The sequence below is a fragment of the Corvus hawaiiensis genome, chromosome 17 (assembly GCF_020740725.1).
Source record: "Corvus hawaiiensis isolate bCorHaw1 chromosome 17, bCorHaw1.pri.cur, whole genome shotgun sequence".
In the NCBI taxonomy this organism is placed as follows: Eukaryota; Metazoa; Chordata; class Aves; order Passeriformes; family Corvidae; genus Corvus; species Corvus hawaiiensis.
Genome location: NC_063229.1, coordinates 14414596 through 14439906, shown reverse-complemented (window position 1 = coordinate 14439906; position 25311 = coordinate 14414596). Strand labels below are relative to the sequence as shown.

Genomic DNA, 25311 nt, shown 5'->3' with positions numbered 1-25311 from the left:
AAGGGCAACTTCCTCCAATAGGTGTGATTTTATGGGCTACTAAACACTGAGAATTAACTTAATCTGTTACCTGGATAAAACAACCATATCTGGGAGGTTTGGGCCTGATTCAGAGTGGAACCACAGCCCAAACATTGGGGTCTTTCGCACAAAACCAAGGGCAGCCACAACCTCTCTTAATTCCAGAATGTTTTGTTTCTGAACCTCCTCCTGCTGCATCTTTTGTGTGCTGGTCTGATCTGAAAGTGTTTTCTTCCCTTGAAATCACTTTAAAAGCTTTGAGGACAAAGTGCTGTAGTTGAAATAAAATCGTTTTCACTTTCCCTGCTCATTTGATGCCCAGAAAATGTGTCCCTCCAGTCACCAGCTTTAATTAAGGTGCTGTTCCAGAGGAACACATTTTCAGGGACTGTCACTGAAGGCAAGGATTTTAAGGCTCCTGCATTGCCTTGATTTTGTGAATGGGACCTATTTATGTGAAAATTAACTTCACCTGCAAATAAATACTCTTTAAAACAGCCGGGAAATCTGGGTTTGGGTGACTCTGAGCAAATGAGAGAGCAGCTTTGTCTGTAAAGGACAAATTGTGTTTGAGCAGTGCCATAAACTCAAGGACTTGCCACTTTATGATTAAAGCACTGCGAGGATTCGATGGGAGGGGTAACAATGGAAATAAGGAAGCTCTTGATGCCCAGACAGCAGCAATGAGACCCTTGGGTGACCCCAGCCTTGCCCTTAAATTACCTCCCCACACTCTGGGGGTGGCCGTGGTGGCTCTGGCTGTGCTGCCTTCCTTATTCCAGGTCCTGCCTGGAAATTGCCTCCTGCCTGGAATGACAGTGACCTGCTGCCCCAAAATCAGGAAATTGGGCTCGCATTCCTTCATCCTGACCCTGTGCTGCTCTGGCAATAGCAGCCAGCCAGACTGCGGGGCCCAGCCTTAAGGAAAGAGTCTGAAAGGAAATTAGGTTACCAGGAACATAAAATTGGCAAAAAACCCTCACCAGACAAAAAGTGAGACGTTAGAGGCTGTTTATTAACTTTTTAAAGTTCCTGGTTTAGTGTTTTGTTGGTGTGTGGAATTTCTGCTGAGCACCTGAGCCGAGGCATCTTGGAACGGGTACCTTAAAGACAACAGAATTCCCAGCTTGCAGATGGCTCGGGACTGGATGTGCTGGTGCAAGGAAAAGAAATCTGCAACACCCGCTCAGGGCTGTCATTAAACCCAGAGCATTAAAGCCGTGGCAAAGGGAAATATCCAAGCAGTGTCCGTTCCCCCAAGCTCTGAGCAGGGTTTGCAGCAGCAGTGGGGGAAGTTCGTGCGCTGATCCCGCAGCAGCTGCCGGGCTGGCTCTGGGACATGACAGCTGCAGGGAATGTCCAAACCAAACATCCACTCAAGCAGTTAAAAAATAGAAGGAATCATCCTGGGGGGAGAGGAGGAGATGGCCAGAGGGGCGGGAGGGTGGCAGGGAAAAGGGAATTAGAAGGACTCGGAGTGGCTGTAAATGACAGCTGTGTGGAGTTGGATGTGTTTGCTGTCAAATCCCATTTTCCTCCCAGACACACTTGGCTCGGGGTTGGGTGTAATGATTTCATCCTGCTCACAGGCAGAGCAGCTCTGAGATAAACGTTTCTGTTATTGCCATAATATATCCAATAACAAAGAAACTCAGCATTTTCTAGGAAGCTTTACTTAAAAATAATTCTTGGTAGTTCTTTCTGTAATCGCTCTCCTGTGCTTGCAAGAGGCTCCCATGGATTTGTTAATTACTGCTGTATAAATTAGGTTGATCTGATCACATGAATTTTGAGATTCTCTCCTGAAGTGGCTTTTTGTTTACCTAAAACTGAACATTTAATCTTAATTCACAATTAGGCTGCTGTTAACCTTTGCATTTTTCCTCATCATTTTAATTTCGAAGGATGAAAAATTTTCCCCAGCAGTGAAATTTCCAACTTTCCAACTTTAAAGTGAAGGAAATGAAAAAAGAGGGGAAAACCTTTTCACCTGGTAAGAAACTGTGATAGATTCACCTCCAGCTCAGATGTCCAAATCTGCTCTGTGCCACTGAAGCCAATTGGACAGGAACCACAGAATTTATTAAAAAGCATCTTCACAAATGCAAGCCACAGTCTCAAAACGTAGATTAATTTCAATTAAATTCTTGTTCCTATTGCCAGGCTTCAGAATGAGATTAAAGCACAGTGCTGTGATTTTGGGGGAGAGCTCCCTGGGTTGTAAACTACTGGTTTTTAACTGGATGAACAAGAATTTATAGTGCTGAAAATCTGTCACCTTTAATAGCAGGTTATTCATTTATGAATTTAAAATCAAATCTCGCCAATAAAGCTAAAATGGAACGTGGGTACTGTGATTAAGGTGTTTATTATTCAACTAAATTAAAGGCATCATTAGGAGGAAAAGAAAGAATTCAAATTAGTTGTTGCAGTGAACAGCTTTAAAAGCTTTTAGCTCAAATATTAGTAACTATTGGTTGTTTCTGCCAGCAGAATTTTGGTTTTTAAACACCAGGAAGTTCTTCCAAATTATTCATTTCAGGAACTTTTTTTAACAAGAAGGAAGAGGTTTAGGTAATTTTGGAGTGTCTTGCACAAAGTCTGGCACGAATCATAATCCTCTAAAGGTCTTAAAATATTCACTGGGTTGGGACTGAATATAATCTGTGGTAAATCCACCTTTCCCAAAGTGGTTCCATGTAAGGAATATTCTATATTTCCATAGCTGTGTTTGCAAACTGTAAATGGTTTTAGGTGATTTTGAAAACTCAGCCCTTGGAATTTGAAGGTAAAGAGTGTTCCATATTTTCTATGCCATATACTGGTAAACAGGCTGCAAAATTTTATGTAAAAATAGATTTAAAAGCAAGTTGTTGGAGGAAATTGAAAATCTTATCTCAGTAAATATTAAGATATGGTCCCCAAATGGATGAAAGGATTCTCTATAAACCCTTAAACGGCTGGGGAAAAAAAATCCTAGATCCATAATCTCTTGCAAAGTTTTCCTCTTCCCCTTTTAGTGTATTCTGAGAAACAATCAAATCTGTGCCTGTAAACCACAAAGTAATTTCCTCATTGCCAGTCAAGGTCCTAATAAAATCAAATAAAATAAAATAAAATCTGCTTTGTTTAACAGCTTATAAATCTATTTTTCCTCCCACTGTAATGGTGTTTTCAAAGTAAGCTCTGGCTGGTTGGAGAGAAGAGAAACCTCAAACCAACAAGTCTCGCACTGCTCTCTGGAGTTATTTGAAATTAATTCATCTCCTAAAATATGTATTTGTAGTGCTGAGTTATAATATTTAAATGTCAAGTATTATATGTACATACACACACAAATACAGATAAAAATACTATTTTTTTGCCAAATTCTTGTCAGTTTTCAGCTGTGTCCTGTTCAGTAAATCACTTGGAATTGTTGCTGCAAAGCTGCAATGCACGGGTTTAAATAATTCTTCTATCCCTCTGTCTGCCTTGGGTAATGTTTGTTTTCAAAGCCCTCTGCTTCATTTCCATTTCAAATGAAATTATTATGCAGAGTTAACTGGGAAAACTTGAGTGGATTAAGAAAGAAACTGATGATAAATTAGAGTTTGGATCACAGGGAATTTCAGTGTCCAATCCTATCAATTGCACACGTGTAGTTTCTTATATTCCTGCAGACAAATGCATTTAACATGCTGACAAGTTCAATTTCCTCGCAGCTTTATTACACAAATCATTTATTACAAGGAAAAAATGTCAAATTCCTCCTGCTCTCAACTCCAAGCCTGATTTTGAAGGAAAACACAAGGGAATTAGCAAAAAAATCCAATGTTTGGGTTTGATGCGGCACCAGCAAAGCTGCTTTCGTCCCCAGCACTCAGGGCCATCACTCTTTGAATTAGAATTCAGAATTTCTTGTGGCATTTGGATCCCAAAAACATCTGAGCTGGTTTTGTGGATTTGTCTTTCCCATCCATACCTTTCAGAAATTTGCCTTCGTCACCATCTGCCAAATACAACAAGCAAAACTCGCTCAGACGTGCCAGGAAATTTGTCTGGTGTCCCACCCATGATGTGAGTGGATGAAATGTGGGTGGATGAAATGAAACGTGACTCTAAGTTAAGCCATTATGTCATGGTTTTTTGAGGGTAAATACCCCCATGTGGTTAATTTAGTCTGAATTCTTCGGCTTCGTTGTGCTGCTGTAAATTGATTTTCAGCTTTAATGAAAATTCAGAGCGATTTTTTTGTTGTTGTTCCAGCGCTGTCTGTGATTCCTCCTTGCATGAGAATCAGCTATCAGGTGGTTTTTGGGCTGGGTAGGACTGAAAATGCGTTGCCAGGTGCTTTCCATTTGCAGAAGTTTTTGGATTTATGTATTTCTTGCTTTGTTGTTCTGCTATTCCCACATGATAGGCAAAGCAACACCTACCAACGAGTGTAGAAACAAAAATATTCACTGGGAGCTCTAAATTTCACAAACCCCCCCTCTGATTCACAAAATCATTGAGTTTTTGGGGTTGGAAGAGACCTTAAAGCCCATCCTGTCCCACCCCTGCCATGGCAGGGACACCTTCCACTATCCCAAGCCCCAACCTGGCCCTGGACACTTCCAGGGATGGGAAAAATTTACTTGTGTGGAAACTTGACACCCAAACCCCTCATTTATAATAACAAATTATCTGATCACTGCAGAAATAAAACAGCAACACCAAAAAGATGTTAAATAAAACCAGCAGATTGTGAGGAGAGCTTTTGGTAACATTCAGCTTTTGTACTGCAGTCATCACAGGGGGAAAATCTTTAATAATTCAGGTAATATTTTAGTATTTGATCTCTTTCTATCAAGGCTTGTAAGTGAGCAAGGTTCAGCCAGTGAACAGGGATAATTAATTGAAATCTGACCTTGCTGCTGCAATCACTTGGCCTTTCATTAGCAGTGACAGGCATGTCCTGCAGTCTTTGGAAATGAAAGGAAAATTGACTTCATTCAAATCTGGGCTGTTCAGTCATTCGGTTGTGTTGAACTGGGTGGGTACTGAAATACCCAAATACACTTAATGTTATTTCAGTTCAGGGAAATTTTTGCTGACTTCTTAGGCCTTTGTTTTTGCCTTTATAATATAGATTAAATCACTGAAAGCTGAATTCAAGACCAGATTTTTTCCCCCCAACTTTTTAAGGACCCAGCATTTGTACCCTGCTGAGTTGGAATCACTTCAGGTGTGTGATGATTTCCACATGTGTGTTGTGAGGGTATTCTCAGGTGCTGCTGAGCTCTTTATAAACATGATTAAGGAGCTATTAGAAGTCCAAATGACAGAGAATTAAGTGTCCTTTGATCCAGCACTGCCTCCCCAAGCACGTTGCCTTCAGAAATGAGAGTTTGTTGCTGAGATTTGCCAGCAGCAGGAGCAGCCCAGCACAGAGGCTCAAACACTTCTTAATTGTCATCACTGCTCTGCTGATTTGGGAAACACTTGTTCCAGCCCTGTTCTGTTTCATGTGGCACAGAAACAGCTCCCAAGTGCTTTAGAACATGAAAGGGAGGCTGCTGCTGGATTTCACGTCCCTGCTTTGGGTCTTTCATGAGTGGCGCTTGAAAGAGGAGGGGGCTGAGGGCACCGAGCTAAAATGTGAATTTGTGTGAAACCCTCTCATCTCTGACTTGCTGTGAAGCTCTGGGTGCCTGGCATTGAGCAGGGGAGTTCCAGCAAAGAGTGGAGCTGCTCTGAGCTCCAGCCTTGCCTTTGAACACCTCTCACCTCACAGAAATGAGGGGGAATTTTGACATCCCTGTTCTCTTACAATGTCCCCACTGTGGTCTCCAGAGGGGTCCCTTTTGCTCGCCTGGAGCTTTTGAAACAAAGGCTTTACTGATGATACTTTTTAGACAACTTCTACTGGCTTTGCTCTCTTGTCTCAGTCTCTGCCACCTTTCAGATTCCTCTTGCAGGAGGATAAAGGGAAGTTGTTCCAGCCCTGAGCAGCTGATTTGATTTTTGCTGGTGCAGACCCTGAGCTGGTTTGGGGTTCCCTAAAGGAATGTGGGGGCAGGCCCTTGGCAGCCTTGGCAGGGAGATCCCACCCAGGAGGAGCCTCAAGAATATTCAGCAACCCACATTCCATGAGGCTGGAGGGAGCTGGTCCGTGTCTTGCAGATAGGTGGGCTCAGATGGTAAAATCCTGGTGATGGATTTCCAAAGATGGTTATTGGCTGAGGACTGGAGCAAGATGGGTGATCCTTCCTGTTTGCTCCTTGGATTGGTTTTCTAAGGAAAAATTTTACCTTGCCATGTCCTCAAACTCTACCATGTTTATGTAGCTGTTCCTATTTTTAAAAAATATTTGCTTCAATCTGATGGTTCCACTTCTCTCTTTCAGAGTTAATACCAGAAATCACCACACGCAGCACAAATACAAAAAGCATGGCACAGAAATCACCATGATGAGATTCATCTCTCTTTGGTACAGTCAAAGCACAAACTACATGGTCAGAAGCTCTCTTTAGAATCCATCAGTGCTGTTTGCCAGCTGTGTTTCCAGGAAATTTGGGGTTTTTCTGTAATATCACCTCCCTAAAACATCGTAACCTTGATGTCTCTGACTTCTCCTTTCTTGGAAAAAAATGAGGTTATGCTGTCAAATATTTGTTTTTCCATTTCCCCCCTACTATTTTAAATATTTTCTTCTTTTCACATATTTCAGGAAGGACCTGGAAATGTTTCCCCATAGGACTGACCCCTTCTGAGCAGTGGCAGACAGTGTTCTTTGCTACTCAGACCCAATAATCCACTGCCCAAATGAAATCTTGGCCTCAACAACTGAGTTGCTCATTTAAAATATCCAAGAACAGGCCAAAGATTATTTCCAGTCACTGATACAAGTTTTTTCTCTGTCTTTAAAGGAAAACAGTCAGACTCAGGATCAGCAGATTGGCACCATGTTTAATGTTTGGCCTGCTTAACTCCATTATTAGGGAAAAGATCCCTCACAGTGTCTATTGATGTCTCCAAACAATCAATCAACGAAACGTTTAATTTAAAAAATCCATTTATAGGGCACGCAGCAATTTAATTAATTGTGCTTAGGAGCAAACTGGGATTGATTAGTGCTCATTGTTACTTAATGCTCCTTTCCCTTGGTATCATTCAGTGAAATTGTTGAAAAAATGCAAAGTTGGGAAAGACCCTTTGGTTTTTCCATCATTGCAAGAGCAGAAATCCGTTCCAACAAGATTCAATACCCAAAGTTAATAACACTCTTTGGCATTCTAAAAGCACTATTTGTGAGTTATGGAGACAAACTTTGGATACAGATTTTCTTCCTTCAATAGTTTAAATATCTGTTTAATCATCAGCCCATTTTATGGAGTTATGTAGGGAAAGGATATGGGAAGTCCAGAGATGACAAATTTATAATTGTCCTTGTTCTCATACATTATAATCTACATTAAGTGTGTGTTAAATCTAACTTTTCAGAAGGCCTAATTAAACTTAATACAGTTTTTAATGGTGTTTCCCACTTCTCAACACTGATTTGCATTAAAAAGCCCCTTTTTAAGGAGATTAAGATGATTAAAATTTTTCTGTCTGTAGATTATTAGATCAATGTGTAAATATTCATTAATAATCCTGTTTGACATCTTGAAACGCTGGTGATAGAAAAGATGTCATGAAAATATCTTTCATTAGAAAGTCCTGTTCTTAGGGAAGGGTTCAGCAGAATGTAGAGAAAGAGGTTTTTAGTTAATTTACCATAAAATCTTTAGCATTTGCATTACAATGAAGGCTAAAAAAAGAATGAAAATGTATCAATTTCTACTATTAATATACATTTCTAAGATTAATATATAGAATATAGAGGAAGTTTTTCCAAGAGCGTGTTGGAAGTGTTTTAGCTGAATGTTTTCAGTTGTTCTTTCTCCCTGGATGTTCCACAACTGGGCATAAAAGAATTAAATACAAAATACAGATAAATGCTAAAATTGCTTCCATAGCAAGTGTAAAATGAATCTAAATACTGTGACAGTCAATTTTATGACTTATTTCTGTATGGGGAAAAGACGATATGAGGTGTAAAATGGATAAATACTTTCTAAGTGCTGAAATTATCAATTCCAGAGAGTGAACAATCAGAGGGGCTTGGGAATTGATAAGGAACTGTTTCCATGAGTAGGAATTCAAGGCTTTTAAAAAATTGATCAAATGTTTCTGTCTTGTGTATAAAAGATAACAAAGAGAACAAAGAGAAATAAATATGAAAACCTGGCAATTTACAGTGAGCAGGAATGGGGACAGGAATTGGGGCAGGGCTTTATTCACTGTGATATCGTGGAAATCAAAATTTAATGCCTTAAAAATTGCTGCATGATTTATTTCTTTATTTCTTGCTGCATGTAGTGCCAGTCCCTAAAAGTGAGGATCACTTTCAGTTCGTTTTCAGTGGTATTTTGGTAGAATTCTTTTGCATTCAAGGAGTGAGAAATACAGAAGTGATAAGATGTTCAAGTTCAGGACTAAATCCTTGGACCAGTCAACTCTTGTCAATATTGAACTTTGGAATTACAAAAAAACAAAGCAAAAAGGAAGAGAGTTGTTGGTGGAAAATATATAAAATAAAGCTTTCATTTGAACACCCCCTCCTTTGTCTTGAGTAGCTCAGCTCTCCCCACCCATCCTGCTGCCACATGTCCTGGCTATAATTGATTTATGCTCCTGCCAGGTAGCTGTGGGATCATTTCCTTGGGTTACTTGTGCAGTTTGTAGAAAACTCAGTGCTCTTCCTAAATTAAAAGCCTTTTGAGCTCCTACAACCTAAAATTATCTGTAAGGTGCACTTCCCTTAAAGACCCAATTTGTAGAAACAACCTCATGCTCCTGGATAATCTTTTCCTCTTCTGCTGAGCTGTCAGGCCCCAACAAAATCAGCCCAGAAGCCTTTTCAGAGGTTTGGGAATGAACAGCTGAACCTCCCTGTTTCCATTCTGTGCTGTGATAACACACGGAGCACGGCTTTAGACATTTGTTTGTGGCAGCACAGTTGTTGTTGTAAGGTGAAATAATGACTCAGGAGATGTAATTATGTGGGGTGTTTAAAAAAATCCCTTTTTTCAGGATCCCTGGGTTCAGTGGACGGATAAAAGCGTGGCTCCTGCACGCAGTAAAGTCCAGCTCACGTTCTTGTTGTGGCTCTAGGAGTGCTGTGGCTGAGGAGATAACAGGAGTTTGGGACAGGGTGGCCAGGCCAGCTGAGGTGTGGCCGAAAGAGCCCCTGTCCCCACCCGGAGGAGAATCTCCTGCTGTTCCGGCTGCTTGGCCCCACAGCCCCACATGCCCAACAGATGGAGGATCACAAGTGTGGAAATCCCTGAAGTTTGGACGGAAAAAAGGGAAAAGTGTGGTTTTCTGAAAGGTGCAGCTGTTGCTGACTCGTGAGGGGTCTTGCTGAACTCTGAAACTTTCATTTTCTGCCGGCAAAATGATTTTTTTGCTTGTGTTTCTCAGCCAGTTCTAAGATCAAACGGTACAGAATAAGAATGTTCCACAATCCTCCATGTGGAAAATGATTGGTTGCTGATAGTTCCACCTCTCCCCAGACGTGCACAGCTATTCTCTAGTCTAAATACAGGGGGGAAAGGACATTATTTTCCCAAATCCCAGTACCTGCTAATCAGAGGGAAACACTGTCTCCTCTTTCCACAAGTTCCAGCTCATTCAGACATCACAACAGGCAGAGCCTTGAGCCGAAGTCATCTGAGCCTCGCTCTGTGCTGGCAGCAAAGGGAAGAAACTTTTGGGAAAAGGCACTGGGGAGAAAGGATTTATCTTTCTGATAAGAGCTGCAATTGTGGTGTCCTTGGAGATCAGCAAAAAAAAATCTGCTAAACTCCAAAGGAGGATGGAAAGGCTCCTTCAACTTCCCAGATTGCTTGAGGAGTGGAAGGGTCCTGCCTATGGTCTGAAATTTTTTGTGGAGGGGGTGTTCTGCTGGAGAGGAAAACTTCCCCGAAATGGGATTTTTAAACTAATTTTTTTGATGGAGGATTGATATGGGGAGAGGTTCTGCGCACACCTGCCTTTTCCCTGTGGATATTTTTGAAAAGGGTTTCATTTTGAAATGTTGTAAGCACATGTCTGTGTAAAAGGCAGCATTACAAACCAGTATCTTTCCTTTACAATTGGTATTTTCTTTCTTCCATTCCCTTAAATATCTAAATCCCTCACTGGAAATTTTGGGACAGCTTGGATTGAAGTCATTCCCTTACTCAGCCACAGTGAAGTCTCTTTGCAGTGCTCCTGAACATTCAAGGGGCTGAACATTCAAGAAAAAAGCAATAAAATCAAAGTTCAAACTGTGTGAGTGATTCAGTGCAGAGAATTGGTTGGGCCAAAGTGAGACTCATGAGCTTTGTCTTTTATCTTCCAGAACCACACTGAAAACCAGAATGAACACCAGCAACAGCCCCAGAAAAATAACTCAGGATTTTCCCAGCAAACAACTTTATCCTCTCTGTTCCTTTGGGTTTAGGAGCAGGACTGGCTCCATCAGTCCTTGGGAAAATTCCATGTTGGACCTTTGCTGATCAGCAGGTGTGGGGGATGGACACAGGAAATGTTCAATAACTGCAGGATTATATTTTTTTAGTCTTGCTTTAATCTTGGAAGATGAAAAGCCAAAGCTCATTTTATTTGGTGAAGCAAATTTAATTACTCGAGTAAACAGAGGTGGTGTTTTGCCACAAGAATTCTCCTACAGCTACATCACCGTGGAGTTACCTGGCCTTAATTAGTGCTCAGAAAATTTAGTATTGGATAAAATTCCGTGTTGGATTAACTACCATAGAAATTGTCCAAATCTTTAAAGGCATTTGTAACTCTTAAAAAAATGTACTACTAAGAACTAGGAAGGATTCTCTTTTAAATCAGTCTTTTCCCCAGCTGTGGAGATCCCTGTCTAAAAACCTCTTTCTGTATTAAAAAAAAAAAAAAACTTACTCTCTTTTCTTATATTATCAGTCTCGTGTCTGAAAGACTTTTAGTAATCTTTGGTAGATAATGATACAAAACCTCTGTATGAAAAATCTTCTGTGCCATCAGCCTCACTGAAATTATTTACTGAGCGCTCTCAGACATGTTGGTATTTCTGCTTTCTGAATATATCTCTTAAATAAATGAGTCTGTGCTTTGGAGCACTTGTTACTCGTGTCCTGCCAGGGCTGATAAGCTTGAGGTGATTTGATAAATTAGAAGAATTTTGCCTCTGACATCCTGCTCTAGGACACACAAGAGCAGGCTGATGTTTTTGACATTTCTCCTCAGAATCCTATCACGTTATTCGTTCCAAGTTCAGTCTGTTTGCATCAGGTATTATTTCCCTCAGCTGCCAGCCTGGATGGAGTTCAGCTCAGGAGTGGTTTAGGTTTAACAGCCGGAGAGGAAACAATGAAAAAGGAGAACCTTTAATGTGGTTGTGATTTCTGTAGGGTTTTTTATTGCTCTTTTGGGGTTTGTTTGGGTTTGGGGCTTGATTTTTTTTTTTTTTTTAAGGAAAATATAATTGGTTCAGAAAACCCCAAAGGTCACATTCCTTAATTCTCAGAAAAACTTAGAGCCCAGAGGTTCTCCACTGAATTTTTGTGGACACTTGGAGTCTTACAGTATTTGGTTTTTGAGGGAGAGAAAACGAAACTCACCTCAGCAGGGCAGAAGCAGAAATGAATGTCAGATGGTTTTAGGAGGACAATGTACTCTGTCAATCTTTGTTTCTCTCAATGTAACTGAACTTAAAACTCATGAAAATCTTCTCTAGTTCTTTCTGAAATGATGGTTTCCAGGCAGGAAGCACAAAAAGCCTTCCAAACAAATTAGATAACACGAAATGATTTGGTTTTAGAACTGAGTGGGTTTGGCTGTATTTTTTTAGAGTGGTCAATACCTATTTTCCCAATCTGGTTTGCTCTGGAGGTATCTGTGTGATTGCCCTATGCACAGCTGATCCAAGCTTGATAAGTTAAGCAGGTTCTGGTGTCACTGATGTGCTGCTGAAAACTTCATCCTTAATCACAGAATTTTCCTCATATTCGTAATTAAATGATTGAAGTCCTCAGGGTAATTTTGCCATTTTTAGTCTCTGTCTCATGCACGTCCACAGTCTCAGGACTTCTCCAGTCTCCAAACACCCCACTTTTGCCTGGAATAATGTCATTTCCCCAGCTCCAGTGTATCAGCACAGCCCATCCTTGCTGCATTTCACTGCAGGCTCTGAATGAGAAAAGAGAGAGAGGAATTGATGAAATCTCCAGGTCCCCTTGCAATGCGAATTTCTCTTTAACTTGCAGGAAGGCTGGAGGCAGCAGGCACTGAATACTGAAGAGAGATTTTATTGGAAAGAGCCTTTTTTCTAACATCACTCTCCCTGGTGTCCTCAGAATCCATAGAAACGACATTTTTTTCTCCTCTGTCCAAGCATTTTTATGAAAATAGCTCACATTTCCCAGCTTTAACTCTCATCTGATCAGCCCTTGCTGCAACAAGATGTTCCAAATGTTCTCCAGGTCCCAACACGTGCTGAGCATCACCTGAGTGAGCCACGGTGCTTCTGAGGGGATTCCTGGAGAAAAATGGGATTTCTGGGGAATCCCAGAATGGTTTGGGCTGGCAGGAATCAAGGATCATCCAATTCCAGCCCTGCCGTGGCTGCTCCATCAGCATGAAACTGCAGGGACCTCGCAGAAGGGATTTTCCCTGGACTGGATGCAACCTTTGGGATGATCCATGGGGAAATTAAAGATATTTTAGCTCCAAATCTCCTTATTTGAGGCTCTTTTCTAGACAAAGATACTCAGCTTCAAAATGCAGGAACTCTGCAGAGACCACAGATAAAAATGCCCAACAAAACCCACCCCAAAACCAGGAGGAGTTGCAGCAGTGGAAAAGCAGGGTTGCATCCCAAAAGATGTGATTGAGTCTAAAATGAAACATGGAGAGAAATAAAAAGTAAAAAATGTAGCCCCTCAAGTGGGTAAGGAGTTTATCAATAATTTATTTGGCTGTTAATTTCAGTTGGACTCGAATTTCTTGGTGTTTTGGATACTTTGGATACTTTGCTGTTTGTTTCTCCACAATCTTTGCGTGCTTGTAATTCAACCACTGAGAGACAAATTGCTTTTTGTTTTTAATGTATTTTATGAGCTTCAGTCTGCACTCAGGTTGGGATGTTATCCGTGAATGCATTTCTGGAGCTGTGTGTTTTTAGGGAAGAAAAATTGAGTTTAAAGAATCTGAGAACTGAGCTAAAGTGTCTTGTGTAGCACTGGATACAATTTGCTATAATGAATGTATTTCAGTGGCATCCATGATCTGAGGACCACTGTTCTCATTGCCAGGACAAAGGGAAAATCCTGCTGGATCTTATGGAGGTGCTGGGAGAAATTCACTCTCATATTCCTCAGTGAAGCTTAGAAAATTGTATTTCTTACACTGCCTGGAGACTCACTTGTGTTTCCCTGCCTTAATAAGGCCTCCGAAACACCACTTATTCATCAGCTCACAGCCAAGTGGGGAATCAAACAACCTCCCAATTTACTCAGAGGGAAAAGATGCATATTCAGCCTTAATTTCCAGCTTGAAATTTGCAAGAATGGCTGGAACAATGAACGATCCATTCATTTTTCCAGCTCCAGCCCTGCTTCCCAGCCCGTGTCCGTGGGTTAATTGGTTTTCTGTCCTCCACACTTGGCTGCACCAAAGTTTTACAAATTTCCTTGGCTCCCTGAAACAAAAACCTTTCCTTTTCTTCTTTTAATTAATCTAAATGTATGCCAGCAGTAGTAAAATGTGGCAAAGAAATGAACATTTAAAGTAAAAAGTGTGGAAATGCTGTTTTCAGCCCGGGATTGTGATTCCCATCTCAGAGCACAGTTGCTGGGATCTCTATGAATGTGTTGTCATCAGTTAACAGCTGAAACACAAACTATATTGAGTTTCCAAGAGCATAAATATGTTTTTTCTGCCTTTCCAGCTGTGGAAAGCATGACATGAAATTAGCTTTATCCATTTTGGTCCCTTCTTGTGCTGGATAATCCTCCTGGAGCAGCTCAGGCTGTGTTTCCTCCTGTAACCCTCTGTTAATCAAGATCAGAAATAATTAGCAGTGTCTGGTTTAAATTGCTACTGGTAATAAAATACAAATTCTTTATTGGAGAGGTTTGGATATTCAATATTTTCAGGGCTGAATTTTTGGCTGCTTTTGGAATGCAACATTTAACATTTCTGGTAAAAATACGGCAGCTTTATGTCATTATGAATATTTGCAAAATACCAAATATTATTTATGGGCAGATCTATTTTTCAGCCAAGGATCTTTCAGGCGTTGGCATATGCATAGCAAAGCCATGAAACAGGTGCTGAATTAATCTTGAAGAACAACAGCACAAAGCAGTGCATCACGAAGTAAATCCCTGACAATCTGTTTAGTATCTTAATTATAAAAAATGGCCAAATATAGCTGACTTCACCATAAAAACAAATAAAATTGAGCCTCATTTCCATCCCTCCTTTAGTTACAGGTGTTCAGGAGATTTAATGCACCTTTAAAGTGTCCAAATGCCCTGAGCAGTGACCCAAGATCCGCAGGTGGTTGTTTCTCTCTGGCATCAAACCACGCACTAAATTATTGTAGCAGCGAACAAATTCACTTAATTTGAGGTGTCTGACTGGTTTATTTCTGCATGAAAATGTTTCAATCTTGCACACGAATCTTCCTGTGTTCCACAGCCAGAGCTGAGAGTTGGTTCTGTCCATACCAAGCTGTTGGCAGACAGAGAGGGAGGCACTGCAAACACAGTCAATGCCTTTATTAAACATTGTGCAGCTTTCCCAGGGTTACTTTTGGAAAGTTCTATCCTCCAAGGGGATGGACAAGAATTTTTCCAGGTCCTTTGCCCAAGTAAAGAGAGAGACATCACATATATGTGGACTATATAGGAATTACACATGAATCTATGTATGGATTATACATGAATTGATATATGGATTATACATGAATTTATGTATGGCTTATATGGGATTTCATATATGGATTATAAAAATCAGTGGTTTTTTTCTCTTTACTTTGTATTTTTCCTCCGTATTTTCCCATTTTCATCCCGTGTTCCCAGGAAATCCTGAAGTTAATCCCAAAGTCTCTTTCCAGCTTTTCATTAGAGGAAAAAAGTTTTTTAGGTCATGATATTTATTAGGTTATCCTTCAAAAGTCCTGTAGTCAATGAAATATGAGTTTCTAGTCAACAGCCACTGAAATGTTCTGTGTCTCCACATAAAAATTTCATCCTGACTTTGTTCAGTTATGGAAAACGAGGAAAACAAGTCCATAACAACAAAAAGTTCTGCATCTTTGAACTCTTCATTCATTTTGATAACGATGAAATAAATCATATCTGATCTTTCCGAGCTCATCAGCCCATTTCTAACAGGCTGCCCTTTATGATGACAGATTTGATGATATTTGGTGATGACCAGGCACGGGGAAAAACATGTTTAATGTACTGACAGCTAATTTTATTATCTCTGGTAGCCATTCATTCTCTCCAAGCATTTCTTTGAATCAGAGCCAGTTCTGCACTTTCAGAGCTGGGCCGTGGCAGGAGCACAGGACCAGCCAATAAATCCATAAGGGAGGCAAAAGACAAGTCCTGGAGAGAGCTGAATAATTCACTGAGGACAGCGGGAGCCTGCGGTGCCCAGCTAAGCAGATTCTCTATTTATTAGTAAACTTATTTTTTCTAAATTAAAATGTCCACTGTCCAGAAGTGCGCTCTCTCTCTGTGAGATCTCTGTGAGATCTCTCCCTGACCCTTGAGGCAATCCTCTTTTCACCCTCATGTTTGGACAGCGAGGATAATAAACCAAAAATCTTCCTTTTGCACCATCGCCTCATTGGTCTTTCTTTAACAACTGATGAAAACCCCACAGATAAAGTATTCAAATGCATTGATGCTTAATATTTTCTCCATGGAATGCTCCATGGCAGCTCTATCTATGGCTATTCTTCAAACACCAGAGCAGAGGTGCTATTTGCTCCAACAGGCTTCATCAGAGGACTTCTAATTTTAAATACCCTTAAAACAAAAGCACTTTTGTTTCCAATGATAATTCTCCAGGTGCTGAGCTGGATTTTTTCCCAGCTGGAAAATCCAGCTGGATGGATGCCAGGGTGCTGCACATTTCACCAGTGTTGGAATTTTTCTCATTAGTGTCCCCACAGCACAGGGAATATCCCAGCCTGTTCCAGACAATCCCACAGGTGATTTTGGGCCTGAGTCAGCTCCCCAGGGGCAGGTTCTGCTCTCAGCCTGGCAATCCCATCTCTGTGGTCCCACTCCTGCCAGCATTTTTTAGGAAAACCCAAGGAAAAGGAAGGAAAATTGAAGCACAAGCAGCAAAATCATCTGACACAACTCCGAGGCCAGCAGCTTTTAGTCTTTGTGTGATTCTGCTCCTCCATAGCACCGAGCTCTGCTGCAGATGGGAATCCCAGGAAAGTCAATTGTAAATCTGTTGCAGCTCTCCCACCACGGGCAGGGGTTGCACTCGCTCCCCAGCTGGAACTTTGGGCCATGCTGGGTGGTTTGGGGATATTTGTCAGCCTCTGGAGAGAGATTAATGAAAGGCTGACCCTCTTAGCAAAGCTTCAGTGCTTGCCAACTGCTTCAGGAGCTCCAAAGACCTTCCTGCAGTACAAGGAGAACAGCTGCTCCTGCCAGGACAGAAAGTATAAAATGATGCTTCCAATCCTCTCCCTGCTGTTTTAAGCTGGTTTAGGACAGGAGAGTCCTCACGTTCTCTGTGGTCACACATTGCAAATAATGGATAATAATGGGAGTGAAATGCTGCAGAAAATCACAGAACAAGGGAAGGGCCTTTCTCCTTCACTCCATAACAATCTTGTGCCTCAGTGGATATAAAATGCAAAGAAGTAAAAGCCAAATGTGCTTGAAACTTCTGCAGAAACACTGTTTAATACATGAGTTTCCCTGAGTAGGTACTCAGGTGTTTATGTGCTGCTCAACTCCCCCAGTGCAGCCAATTTCCAGGTCAGGTGAATCCATCTCAAGGCAGATTTTCAGACTTGACTTCCCAATGATAGCAGATTCTGCTGTAAATCTTTGTGTTGTGAGACCTTCTCTTAAAAAAGATGTCTCCATTTGATAGAGTGCTAAATCTTTTCCTTTTTTAGAGGTTTTTTTGCAGACTTCAGTCACTGTCCAGGATAGTAAATTTTCTCTGGAGTCCTCATAAAGATGACAGAGGTGCCTTTGAAAAATAACAGAGGATCCTGAATTGCAGGGATTGTTTTTAAAACAAAACCAATCCAAATATATATACATATTTTACAAGTTAGCAATGTAAATAGTAATGGTTGTAAATTGTGGAAAAGCAGTTTAGGAATAGCAATAAAGCTGCTGCACACCTGCAATTAACGGGAGGTGTGCTGAGGACGTTTTTGATTTTCTTCTGACTCTTTCCTTTGTGCAGAAATCTCTGTAGATAATGCCAATCCTAGAAATAAATAACTTCCTTCCTTTTTTGCATTTCTTAATTTATTTTCTTCCCCTCAAAAAAAGTTGGCTCTTTGGCCAAGAGTTTTAGCTGGGGTAGATGCGAGTATAAAACTCATAAAATGGGGATTTACTAAATAAATTTCAAGGGGCTCCTCTAATCAAATTATGCAGGGGGCCTGAGCAGCCCAATTAACGAGAGAACACAGCAGCTCCTTGCAAACAAATTCCTTGTTTTCAGCAGTGAGAGCACAGGAGGAAGGTGCCCAGTTCTCTTCTCCCAAGGAATCGATCTGTGGCTCCTCAGCACCTCAATTTCCTGAGCTTTTGGTTCTGTCGCAGTCTGGAATAAGAACTTTGGGGGTTGGGTTATTTTGCCTGGGAAATCCATCTTTATTCTGTCTTAATTTGTCTTTAGTGCATTCCCACGGCCCATGGAGGGAAGTGTGTTTTACAAAGCTTTTGCCAAGTGAGCTTAAAAAAGGACCTTGTGAAATGTTGGTTTTTTGCTCTCTCGGAAACAGCTCCTTGCGAAGAGTTGCCACCAAAATTATTTAGCCCAGCAGAAGTCAGTGTACTTAAAATTCACAGTCTCTCCCAATGCTGTGATACAAATGATTTTGGCATATAAAGAAAAAAAAATCCCTAAAACCCTGAGTCTTTGTAATGGTTCTGCAGCTCTTCAGGATCTATTTTGTTTTAAATGAAACTTGACATTTACATCATATCAATATTTGGTTTGTACACAGCCAGAACAAGGGAAGCTGCAACCCTCCAATCTTCTGCAGAGCAGCAAATTGGAACTATTTATGAGGAAAAAAAGGTAGTATTTCATTTTCATATTTTCAATTAAAGTGGATTGAAAGCAAAGCTGTCCAGATCAATGTAGGGAAAAGAAAGATATAGACTTGGGTTTAAAAAGCCCTGGAATGAAACCTTTCATTTGTTTTATTCCTTTTTGTGTGTCACTGGGGATTTTTTTATTCCAGTAGAAAATGCAAACAGGGCAAAAAAACTCCAAGCAAAACACAAACCAAACAACCCCACAGTGTTGTTGTTTGTTTTTTTTTTTTTTTTTCTCAGAAATTGAAACATTTATTTAAATTATTATGGAAATATTTAGCATCTCTAGGTCAATCCATCCGCAATTAATGATCCTAAAAGGCCTTCTGGGTATAAGGAGTGGTTTGCACTTAATTTCTGCTTCCTGACATCAGTGTGGAGCAGAGTCCACTCAAACCTGGCCCCTGCCACAACCTCCCCAGTCTTATCAAAGCCCTTTCCCTCCTTTGGTTGCACTTTTTAATTAAAAAACCCATGTGGTATTTGAACAATCCTTTATTTGCTCCACGTGGGGAGTCCTGAACCTGGCCTCAAATGTCAGGGAGTTCATCTCAGTGTTTGAGTTTCATATTCTGTTGCATATTCCAGGCCCATTAGGGCTCCCTTTGGACAGACACTTTGGATTTATCCCTCATCTCCTGTTTTTGCTACTTCCCCTCATTCCCACAGATAAAAACTGCCATTGTTTCATCTCTAAAACGAGTTGCTAATGCTGGATTTAAATTCTTTCCTTCTGTGAGTTGCCAGGCAACTGCCACACAAATTCACCTGCAAGCTCCTGGCTCTGTCCAGTGTCCCCTGCTCAGGCATGAAAGGAAAAATTCCACCCTGACACCTCGGCTTTCCTGCTGCAGGTGGATGGAACCAGCTGAATCCACGGAGAATGGGGCTGGAAAACACAGCAGGCCTCAGCTTCCATGCTTGGAGAAGCTGTCACCTTGCTCCAGGCAAGGAACAAAGCTGGAACCTGCTGAGATTTGCTCTTCCACCTCTGTGCCTGAAACACTGAGATTTGGGATCTCAGAATCCCAGAATGGTTTGGGTTGGAAGGACCTTAAAGCTCATCCATCCACTCCTCCCACTGTCCCAGGCTGCTCCAAGCCCCGTCCAACCTGGCCTTGGGCACTGCCAGGGATCCAGGGGCAGCCACAGCTGCTCTGGGCACCCTGTGCCAGGGCCTGCCCACCCTCACAGGGAGGAATTCCTTCCCAATATCCATCCTAAATTTCCCCTCTGTCAATTTGAAATCCTCAGTGCTTCAAGTACAAATGCAGCTGGATAAAAAATCCATTTAGTTTGATATTTCTTCCCTTTTTCTCAAGCAACTGACTTTTTTTTGTGGTGGCAGGAACAGGAGAGAAACCTTCCGAGGATGTCTGCCAGTACTGATTCAGCCCAGCTCCAGCTGGGGACGTTCTGAGTTTGTGTTTTTTAACACCAAAGGAGCCCAAAGTCGTTGGGATAATTCACAAACTCTGCTGGGATCCCGGCCTTTTCCCCTCCCCTGTCTCCAGTCCTGTCTTTCCATCCTCCTGCTTCTGAATGCAGCTCCTTGCTGTAGCCATCTTGATTCTGCTCACAGCAAATACGTGAACAAGGCTAAAAATACACCCACTTTTTATAGATCCCTGGAATCACAGAACATCCTGAGCTGGAAGGGGTCCACAGGGATCATCCAGCCCAGCTCCTGGCTCTGCACAGACCCCCCAACAATCCCACCCTGTCCAAGCTCTGCTGGAGCTCTGGCAGCCTCGGGGCCAGGACCATTCCCTGATTTTCCCAAAATCCAGCCCAAACTCCCTGACAGATCCCCTTCTTGAGGTCTCCACAACCTGGTGCCTTGGTTTAACTCCCCTCATCCATCCCTGGCCTGTCCTAGACCATTCCAAAGCTGGACATCAACTTCCCATCTTCGGGAGAAGCCCAAACTCTGTGTTACCTGATCTGGGATGGAACTTTTGGAATCACCTCTGGCTTTGAGGGCAGTTTTGCTTTTACAAACATTTTGCTTTAAAGAGGAAAACCAGCCTCAGTTTGCATCAGGATTTTCCTGAGCATTGAGATGGATCATTCCTTATTCCAATGAATACCCAGCCTGAGGGCTTTACTTACTAAAATAATATTTTTACTTAATACCAAGCACCCATACATAATATTTTTTCATATTCCCACCAGTATATAATTTGTATACTAATTTTCCAATAATGCAGACCTGAACTCATCATTAAAGCTGTTAAAGGGGGGCTGCTGGCTTTAAATTTCGATCTTATTTTCATCATTTGTTCTTAGACTTATTCATAATCACAATTTCATGTTGCTCACTCAGGTTCCCTGAGTGCTCCTGGTTATTTTGCTGCACTTTCACAGCCACTTTATGATGAAGAGAGAGGCATTAAAATGGATGTTTTGTATTATCCAAGGACTTCTTTTGGCAAACATTCCCTGTAAAGCTCCAGACTTTCTGCAGGGGTCTGTGTAGGCTGAGCTCTGCTCTGCATTGATTTTATTCTGTAACTCAAAATTTCCTCCTGTAGTGCACAATCACAGCTAATTTTATTAATTAATTGAAAGAATCACAATAGCCCAGATTTTGCCAGGCACTGTGGAGTTCCTGCTGTTCAGATTTTTAACTTGTCACATTTACTTTATTTACTTTGTAACAGGTTAATGTTGAAAAACTGGACATTTTTTCCATTGAATCAATGAAACTATTATTTTCTCCTGACACAAATGAAGAAGTCACACAAATTTTGCAAATTAAATATTTTTTAAGCAAGTTTGGGAACATTCATCAAGTCGCTTTCAATCCTCTTATTCCCTTAAAAACACTTGAGTGAAATGTGAGACTGATTGCTCATTTTTGTTAAATTTGGTCTTAAAAATGCATAACAGGAAATTTTCTAAAGTGCTTCAGTGCTTTCACTTTAGGGTGTGTTTTGGTGTGTTTCAACAGGTGTAGAGAACAGGGAAATAATTGATAAAACAAAATGTTTTCCTGCAAAATCAGGAGATTTAAGTTATGTACCCCTGTGATACAGAGTGGAAGTGGAAAATAAAGGACAGAACTTAAAAAAAATTCTAGCTGATGATTTCTTGATCCTTTTCTGCTTTGAATAACCCTTCTTAAGCTGGAAAAATTCCACTTACAGAACAGGAAATCCAGAGGAGCTGAACTATGTTGTGCCTTTAGACAGAAAAACGCCAAAAAATTGTTTTCTATGTATTTGTTTGAGGAAAAACGAGGAAGTTTTAGGAGTCAAAGTCTTTTCTTGTGAATCATGGGGGTTTTTTAGATAAACTTTCCATGACAGCAACAATTTTGAAGAGTTAAATACGTCAAAAATCCAGGAGCTCTGTGCAGGAGGCAGGGCAGGGAGCTGTAATTAAGGCAGAAAAGGTCTCTGGCGCTGGTGCTGCTCCTCATTCCAAATGAGCTTTGGTTTCTGCTCTGCTGCTGCAGTAATTAATACCCCGAACTTGTCCATCTCCTCAGCTGTGCCTCACTCTTCCAGCAGGACTGCAAATCCATCCCAATAAAATGCTTATTACACCCTCGGCCTCCAGGAGCGTAAATAAAAGCTGATTCTTGGTGAGGCGAATGGATTATTTTAATCCACAGTTAATTTGGGGATTTTTCAGTGCATAACCTTGGAATTCTTTCTTCCTGCTGTTCCCCCACCATCTCCCCCTCCCTGGGTGCTGCAGGATTGGTTTGCAGCTCTCTTGGAACAGGAGAAAAACGCACCAAATGTTACCATAAATAACTTAAATTTAGGCCTGAGCCTCAACCCTTTTCATATTAATGATTCCCCCTGTCACCAAATGTGCTTTTTGTTCTTAAATTTGGATTTATTTGGGAAAAACCTCATAAAACACTCAGCACCTTCTCTCCTCTCTTCATTAATTGTACAAATTGTTCTGGTTTGTGCACACAAGTTAGGTTTTGGGCTTTTTTGTCAGTAGAATTCCTTAACTACTCGTTCTACTTTACCAGCAAATACCACCTTAGAGCTACCCACCAGAAAGCCACTGATCTCTGAACAGAAAAGGAACAAAGAATTGTTTTCCCATCAAGAATAGAAAAAAACAATAATTTCAGCAAAGAATAACTTAAGAAATATGTTAGGAAATCATCAAAAACTAGAGATGCTTTGGCAGAGAAAAGTTTGAGGTTTTGAGAGACTGTGCCATGCAAAGAAAGAAACTTTTACATCCTCTTTTCCCTTCTAGATAAATTTTTGTCTTGAGGAGTTTGCCTCAGTTTTGGATATGAACTCGACAGGGAGCTACAACCTTTGTTCATTTTGCTCATCCCATTGGAAGTGAACACTGAGCTTAATTACAACAGCAGATTTTAATTGGTGCAGGCAGGGTGGGGACCCTCCCACGGCCATGAAGTAGAAATCAGTGTCATTAGCAGATATTTGTGTTTAGGAGGAAGAAAAGAACTTTTGCTTTTGGAGTTTTCACCTCTGTTCCAAACAGCTCTGGGCAGGAGAAAGGGGAGCAGAGAGAGGCAAAAGCAAAGGGTAAAGAAGGAAGAATAGGCAAGGGAATGCTGAAGGCAAACTTGTTTAAATACACACTTCATCTCTCCAAAAACTGCTGCTTTTGGGGAGCTCATTTTCTCACTCACAGAGATGCAGCTGCAAGCCCCAAAGGTCAGAGACTTTCTTCTCCAAAGAGGTATTTATAAGCTTTTAAGTGGGAGGGGAGAAAAATATTTTTATTAGAGGGAGGCTGCCAGGAGGAGAATTGATTCAGTGGCTCAGTGTGAGAAAGCAAATATGTCCCTCTCACCTTAAATCGGTGCATCAGGCTCTGGAAAGTCCAATTATCTTGACAGAAATGGTTTAACAAATAACTGAGCAATGGGGTTGGAAGGGAGGAGGTGGAGGAGAGAGGTGGGGAAAGTTCCTGAGGAACTGGGCCTTAGGCAGCATGTGATGAAAAACTCCGAGGTGGAGCAGGAGCCAGTCCTGGAGGACTTTGTAGGGCTGGAGATTTCTTTGGCAGCAGGATCCCTGTGTTTGGCAGTTCATAATAAGATGTATTGTTACAGTTTCAGGCTTAGAATTGAATCCGAAAGCGCTTCTGCAGCGCGGCTGAGGGCGGATCTGTACATTCTGAAAAAGAAACAGTTATTTTCTTCCTAAAGCTTTATTGAAATTACAGTATTGCCAATTTGGTCTTAAACTCCCTACCCTGGGAGGGTGATTAACGGGCTGGGAACAAAAGGGGCTGTAAATACTGTCAGTGCTCAGGGCGCCTCTGCTTTCAGTTACAATTCTGCCTTGAAAGCTGGGCAGGCTCTTGTCTTAATCAGCCTGCTAATTAGAGTGCTGTTTAATGATGTCTGCTTAATGCAGTTACCTGGAAGTGTTCTGGATGCTTGGGAAGCATCATAGCCAGGGTTAGCTGGTGATTTTTGGGATGTGAGAGGGGTTGTGCTGCACCAGCAGTGGTGGGAGCACCTGGATGAGGTGGCTCAGGTGGCCCTGGGGCTGTGGCCTCTCCTTTGCTGTCTCCGCCACCTCCTCTCTCAGAAGGAAGGAAGAGCTCAGTGCTCTGCTGCCGGGGCAAAACTGTGAATTTGAGGGAGGGAAAGGGCATTAAAGTGTCCTCCTCCTTTTTTTTTTATATTTTATGCATATATTTGCAGAGTGGCTAATCAAGAGAAGGAGCCTTGGGAATACTGAGATGGAGAAAAAACGAGACATTTGAGCTGTCTGGAACCAAACCACGCAGCCAGGCCTGGGCTTCTCATCCAGTTCTGTTGAGTTTGCCTTTCTCTTGAGAATGTGTCTGAACCAAATCCCAGCTGGGCACGTTCAGCTCCAAGACTTTTCAGTTCCTGGTGGGAGTTTTGTTGTTTGAGCTGCTCCAGTTGAGTGGTTTGTGCAGAGGTTCAGTTGGGCTCCTGTTCCCAGCTATTTCTGAGGATGGAGCTGCCATTTCAGAGCTGCAGGTGCTTTGTGGGTTTGGGGATGAGGTGTGAGCACCAAAAGGTGCCTTTGGTCTTTTTTGTGCCCTATTGTTTGCTTGCATCAAGGAATAAGAATGATATAAAAATAATCTTTCAGAAAAGTGAGGGAGAAAATCTGGACCCACTGCACCTAAAGCAACCTTTGCATAATCAATAATTTCCCTGTCACACAAAGTAATTGTGTTCAGAAAAATACTGTGATCAGTTTTAAAACTCAGCTGGGTTTCCTGTCCCCACTAATTCTGCCAGGAAGTTGTTCCAGAACCTTCCTACTCTATTAGAAATCAATTTGTTCACTGGTGTTTGACAAGCAATGTAAGAACATCTAAATGTTCCAATGGCCTAAAATAGGTATTCCAAGTTCTGTGCAATCATAAAAGGCTTTAGGAAGTACAATTCCTTGTTTTTATTTCTAATATCTTATTTTCTTCACTGCTAAAAAGAAGTAAACTTTGATGCTCTTGGATACTTTCTGTTGAAGCTCACTAAAAAAGCTGACTCTTATTATGCAAAATAAAGTATATTCTAAAATCCAAAAGTTATTGAATTAAGGCCTTGCCTTCCTAATTATTCTTTTTATGTTAATATATTTTTCTGTCTCCCCACCCCCTATGGACTTCATTACACAAGCCTCTTGCAAGCCCATTTTATTGCTCCCCAGCCTCTTGTGCAATTCAAATAACTCCAGCAGATTTTACCATCTATCAGAATAACAGAGAATTTCTACTGCGCTTTTTATTTCTTTCTTTTGTAGCTTTGTGACTGTCAACCTCCAAGTGCCTGAAAATGAGCAGTTTGCATTTAAACCCGCCTGTAGAATAAATAGATCATATTAAACATTATATGTTTATTCCTCAACATCAGCAGGACATTATTTAAGATTCTAGGCTTAGATCTGCTTCATTTACACATAAA

At 41.3% G+C, this 25311-nt stretch overlaps 1 long non-coding RNA gene across 1 annotated transcript; it reads left to right on the top strand.

Moving 5' to 3' along the window:
* Window positions 1-22861: 22861 nt before the first annotated feature.
* LOC125334901 lies at window positions 22862-24943 on the top strand. Its single transcript, XR_007207277.1, has 2 exons — window positions 22862-23096; window positions 24073-24943. It is a non-coding gene; the product is annotated as an uncharacterized LOC125334901 (long non-coding RNA).
* The last annotated feature ends 368 nt before the right edge of the window (window positions 24944-25311 follow it).